Genomic DNA, 6,086 nt, shown 5'->3' with positions numbered 1-6,086 from the left:
AAAGATCCTTCTAGGAAAAGTGGAAGCTATGGAGATGTCTTTGGATATTACAAGTGCTACATTCTTCCCTTGAAGTACCCATCAACTCCATTTCTCACATAGCATGGTTTTATTGAAAAATTTCTCAATTCTCATATGCATTTAGAGTGTCCCATAATTGGCACTTGCAATAGATACTCTTTTCTTGATTCCCCCAAGCACTCACCTTGCATGAACATGTACTCAAAGCCCAACAAGCTCAACTCAAATAAGAACATATACCAAAGATATTTTTTCACATTGGGTTTTTCCCTTTGGTCATCGAGGTTTTAGACCTTAATGTAGGAAAAAACTTTGATAATATATGTACATACATCAACGACAATAAGAAAAGACTACAAAAGGTAACATGGATCCTACTAAAGAGGTACAAAGAGTGGTTGTCTCACAAGACAAAGTGGAAAAGCTGCACCAACTTCTCCACACAAATCATGATCAGAAAAACTAAAGTACAAGCTTCAACAAAAGTCTCTCAAGACGTAAAGTACTCTAAGATGAAGACGCAAGGAACAATCATCAAGTTATAGAAAAGCCTCGTCAACAAAATCCATTACCCTTTGTACACAAGAGAATCCTTTAAAGAGAGTGACAAATTACAAGCAAACGCTCATCTCCAACAATTGACAATGACCTTCAAAACAAAGCAAAGAACACCCAAACAAAAGACAACAAGTCTTGTCAGGGATGACAAGAATGCGGGAGGGGGGAATGTTGAAGTGGTTGACCAACACACTCCAAATCCGAACAGTCAATGGAGCCACATTAAATTACTATCTCATTTTTACCTAATTTCGGCTATTGTAGCTCAATTATTATGGGAAGTCCTTTTAATGTTGTAAATCTTGGGAAAACCCCAACAAAAAACAACATTCTTTCTCACCCTCACTTTATCTGTGAGAGGATTGTAAAATTTGTACCATTTTTTCTCACAAGAATAGCCAATGAACATGCATTTTTTAGCTTTTGGATCAAGCTTACTTCTTACTCATCTGACAAATGCACATAAGCAATACATTCAAACACTTTAAAATTTAATTCATTTGCTTTCTCACCACAAAACTTCCCCTCCGATGTCATATCGTGTACTGGAGCAGTAGGGGTAATGGTCATAATGTACACAACTACAGTAAGAGCCTCAACCCAGTAACAATGAGATATGTTTTCTCATTCATCAACGCTCTAGCTACTTCTACAATGTGCTTGTTGTTTTCTGCTCGGCAACACCATTTTTTTGTGGAGTATACGTGCATGAAAACTACCTCTAAATTCCATGCATTTTCAAAAAACCATTGAACTCATTGGAGAAGTGTTCTCCCCCTCCCTCTAGCCTAAGGCACTTTACATGTTTGCTAGTTTTTTTTTTAGCCATAACCTTGAAATTTTCAAAGTGCATAAACACCTCACTTTTTTGCTTCATGAAGTAGACCCATACCTTGTATGGTCATCAATGAATCTCACATAATATCTACATCCACCATAGATGCAGTCTTTGCCGGACCCCAAACATCTGTATGCACTAAATCTAATGCATTCCTACTTACGTGCTTATCATGAGGAAAATATTCTTTTGCATGGTAAGGGGGACAATATAGTGAGGGCCCCCAATTCTAGGCTTACTACAAGCTAGTAATATGTCATGTTGCTTTCTGTAGCACATGTGCCACATTAGCTGAGTGGTATACATGTCGCTCTTTTGAACGGCGGGTCACTGGTTCTTCATATAGATTGGTCATCAACGCTCGATTCTACACTGCAAGATAGCATCGTGCATAGCAATAGTTTGGAAAAAGAAAGACTAATGACCTAGCTCTTGAACTACCTCTTGGGAAGGGCAAACTAGGTGAGGAAAAGATGTCCAACACTAATTGTGGCCTTTGCACACAGTCAAATTTGCTGGCAATGGTCACAAAATAATCAACTTCTCTTCACATTGTAAGTCTTAATTAAGAAGACAGCAATAAGATCTCAAAGTCTCATGAAAATAGCAAGACTTTAGTGCTTAGTCTAGTGGAGCTCAATTATCTAGTCTAGCTACAATTATGGGAGCAAGATAGATGTGAGTGTGAAGTGATGGAAAAGTTTCAAAATCCAACGGCAATGGGAAATTAAAGGTCATCTTGTCAAAGCTGAAGCAAATGAGTAGTTTCAAAGTAGACTCGTGGACAAAGTGTTGTAAGGATATCTAAGTCCCTTGGTAATGGTAGTGCCAAAAACCCTTCCTTTCTTGAGAACGGCAAATCACAAAAGGAGAGAAGCAAAAAGACTTCCCCCAAGCCCAACATCACTAGCAAAGAGGCCGATTCTAGGATTGCCTCGTCAAAGGTGACCCAAAAATTCAAAGAGGCATCACCAAAGCCTAACTTTGCCCATGTCAAGAATTTGTCTTTTTCTCTCATTGTCCATCGTAGAGGAAGCTTTTCCCAATCAAGATGTCATACACTAGTGCAAAGAGCTTCTCCACCAAGAAGACAACTAACCTTTGCACTGAATGCAAAGCAAAAGTGGAAATAGAAAACAATGGATGTGTATCCACTTGCACATCCCAAAATGCTGTCCGATGTTCCAAGAATCTCAAATAAGCAAATAATAATCCTAAGCTTGTAGCCTCTTTGACTAGTCCAATGGCTCTCCAATAGAGAGGGCACTCCTCTAATTTTCTTTGACTATGACTTTTATGTACGAATTGTAAATCAATGAAATATATGTGATCTTGAATTCATAAGCTGAATTGAAGATGGTGCTCCAAATTGTCAAATTCTAGTGTCACCCAATTGTCATTTGCGCACCTGGTCAAGTCGTGATTTGTGCACTTCTTGCCTTTGACAAGTGCAACTTCTCTAACATGTAAAGAATAGTGCATGGATGCAATATCAAGTCAATTGGTTCAAAAATTAGTGACCTATCCAAGAAATTTGTCTAATATTATGATACATCTTGGAAGCTCATAGCCTCGGATTCCACATAAAAATAAAGTGAAAAAACATCAAATGGTTTTTCTGGGAGAAAAGTACAATGGCACACTCTTGTATTCATCTGGTATTTTTTGTAATTTGTTTACGCAAACAGTTGCATGGGGATGACAATGTCATTGACAAAAAGATTTTGGTTGATTTTTTGAACCTCCTACCAAACCGCATGAACCTGAGAAAATATTAGAGTATCATGATTTACGTACGCATTATCATGTATGTCGGTAGGCTTTAGTCAAGTGGAAAGATTGACCTAAAGAAAGAAGATACTACTTGGGGAAACATTAGTGTTCTTAAGAAGAAGTTTCCAACTTTTGTCTTTTGGGATGAAAACACTTCTCCAAGGGGGGTTAATGTCATGCCAAGGGCAACCCTAGGGGGTCAAAGACTGACTGCCAAGGTGTGGATAGGGGAATACCATATGCAAACAGCCAAGGGCCTATATAAAGAGTGGTAGGGAGGGCGTATTCCCAAGGTAGTTGCATGGGGAATTCAATTATAGAAAATTTTCACTGAAGAGAATGGATTACACTATGAACTTAGTGTACCACTTTGACAACGAATTTGGGGCAAAGATCTATGCATATCCCTATAGTCACTTTGTTTGTCAAATTGACGATCAATTGATGGAATTCATTGAAAATCCAACAATGAGGTATCAAAATGATAGATATGTGGACCGTAAAAGTGTCACTTATAAAGTGGTAGAGGATCTAGACCAAGCAAACAACTTACGATGAGTGTTATCTAAAAGTCGAAGAGATGTAGTGCCTAAATCATGGCCATTATGATCTGCAAAACATCTCATGCAAGTCCATTCTTTGAAAACAAAACATGCCTTGATAGATGTTACATCCATAGATCTCTATTGGACATCCATAGGAGAAGATATCAACATGTACATAGGTAAGTCCATTGGGTATGAGGAGGCAATCACAAAAGATAAGATCCTATATGTTTTTGCTTCAATAGTTACAGACAATGTCTTGATCTTAGACAAGTTTGGATACAAATTTTCAAGCAGTATCAAAAAAGGATTCCAATGATTGACCAATTGACCATAACTAGTGCTCATAGTGCAAGCCTTACTGGCACTAAGGCATTCGTTTTTGGGTATTGGTTTAAATACACAAATTTTATAGCTGCCTGGTGTTTACCTAGCACTAGAGATTGATGGCCCAATAGTGGTGTTGTTCTTTAAACTCGTAGTTGTGGATTTGCTAGTCTTGATACATATCTTGGTGGAGGTGGTGGTGGCCTATTCTGATAACATCGAGGATTCATTTGCATGTTAGGATGGTATTGTAGGTTAGGTGATTGATAAGGACTTTCTCTAACTTGATCTCTATTGTAGTAGCATTCCTCAATGGTATGATTTGCTCACTTATGCTAAATTGCACACCACTTCTATTTAGGATACTGTTGTGGCAACACAGGACACTGATGTGTCATAGGATGATCTTCTCCACATGATAAGCAATATCTTAATGGTGGTCTTCTCTACTTTGGGACTCTCAAGGTCTAATCTATTCTCTTCATAATTTCATCTGCAAGGTGATCCGTGCTCATTTGCTACTGTATTGGTGTTGTCCTCACAATATTTGCACCACTAATTGTAGCTCGTGGGTCATGTGAAACTATATCTATTTCTTGTGATACTGCTTCTCTAATGACCTCATATAATGTCACACACTTTTTCAAGTGTAGATCTTTTTTGAGGTTCTCATTGGTTAATCCCCTCAATGAGCAGCACTACTTGGAAATCCTTCTAGGGTTTCTGTCATGGAGGACATATTGTAATGCAGCTTTGCAAACTCTCTTGTTGTGTTTTTGCTTAAAAGAATGGACTTGCATCTGTGTATTGTGCTTAGTCCTTTGCATGGAAAAATCCTCCATGGAGTCTTGCAATAGCGCTTCTATGTTTTCATAGTCTTTCTTTTTCAAAGGCTGGAACCATGTTAGGGTTGTTCCTTCTAAGATTAACCCAAAAACTTCAAAATAAATGTGTAAATGTGTCATTTTCTTAGCTCTCAACACCTGTTTTAAATGATGTAGCTTATGCTTAGCTCTCAACACTTGTTTAAATGATGTAGAATGTGCACAAGACGGATGCATGGTACTTGGCTTAGCGACATATCTCATCACTCTCTCGGAGCTCCTAAAAAAACTATCTCATAAGGAGGTGCTTTCATTCTGGGTGTAGCTCTTGACACTTTTCTTGTTGTTGCATTTGGCACTACTCCCTTGGTATGTTATGGAATAAATGACTCTGTAACGGTCATAAAGCCACCTCGATTTGCAACTCTCTTTGGATGAGTATCCTCCACTCTAGTTGTCCTTGTGGTATAATCTACTATTCTAATGTTCGGTTCTTCTCTCAGCTTTGTCTGTGTTTCAACAACTCCAATTGTGGGTTTTAAGGTTCTTGGCTCTCAGTCACATTACAAAGAGGAAAGCCATGGGTACCACCATGCATACAACACTAACCCACCAGTGGTTATGAAGTCAAATGACTATTATAATATCGCTTCATCCTCTAGTATTTCTTTGTCAAGAATATAAAGCCTATCTCCAAGCAAAGGGATTACGTTGAGTCAAGGAATACTAATGTTCATAGCCAATCAAGAAGAGGATAAACAAAATGTGTATCCCTAGAGACCATCTACCCACCAACAATCTAGAAAACAAGGAACCTTAGGACCTAGTTTCAAACGTCAAGGAGACCATTTGGCTAGGAATTGCCTCACTGACCAACTTGAGGCTGTAGCCAATATTCGTCAAGTGAAAAAGAGTGATTGTGAACATTGTGATGAATGTGGAATTCAACATTTGGACCACGATTGTCCTTAGAACCTAGATAAGAAAGGCAAAGCGATGATGAACATTGTATGGTCATGAACTCTTCAAGTGGTTTTGATTCAGATGCAAAAGTACCACTGAAGGCAGTAATGAGAGTGTAAGCAAAGCAAAAAGAGACAAGCAAGAGAATTAGTGATGACTCTAACAAGTCCATGAGTGTGAAATCAGAAAAATAATCCACAAAAGGTAAAGTTAGAGTTCTCACAATCTTGAGAGCAA

The 6,086-nt window shown here is 38.3% G+C and overlaps 1 pseudogene; it reads left to right on the top strand.

Moving 5' to 3' along the window:
* The first annotated feature begins 388 nt into the window (after window positions 1-388).
* Window positions 389-2,675, top strand: LOC147423351 (uncharacterized; annotated as a pseudogene).
* The last annotated feature ends 3,411 nt before the right edge of the window (window positions 2,676-6,086 follow it).

This window comes from Adiantum capillus-veneris, chromosome 26 (genome assembly GCF_014529385.1).
Source record: "Adiantum capillus-veneris isolate H3 chromosome 26, ASM1452938v2, whole genome shotgun sequence".
NCBI classification, from domain to species: Eukaryota; Viridiplantae; Streptophyta; class Polypodiopsida; order Polypodiales; family Pteridaceae; genus Adiantum; species Adiantum capillus-veneris.
Note: the sequence above shows the minus strand (reverse complement) of the source record. Positions and strands in the feature narration are given on the sequence as shown.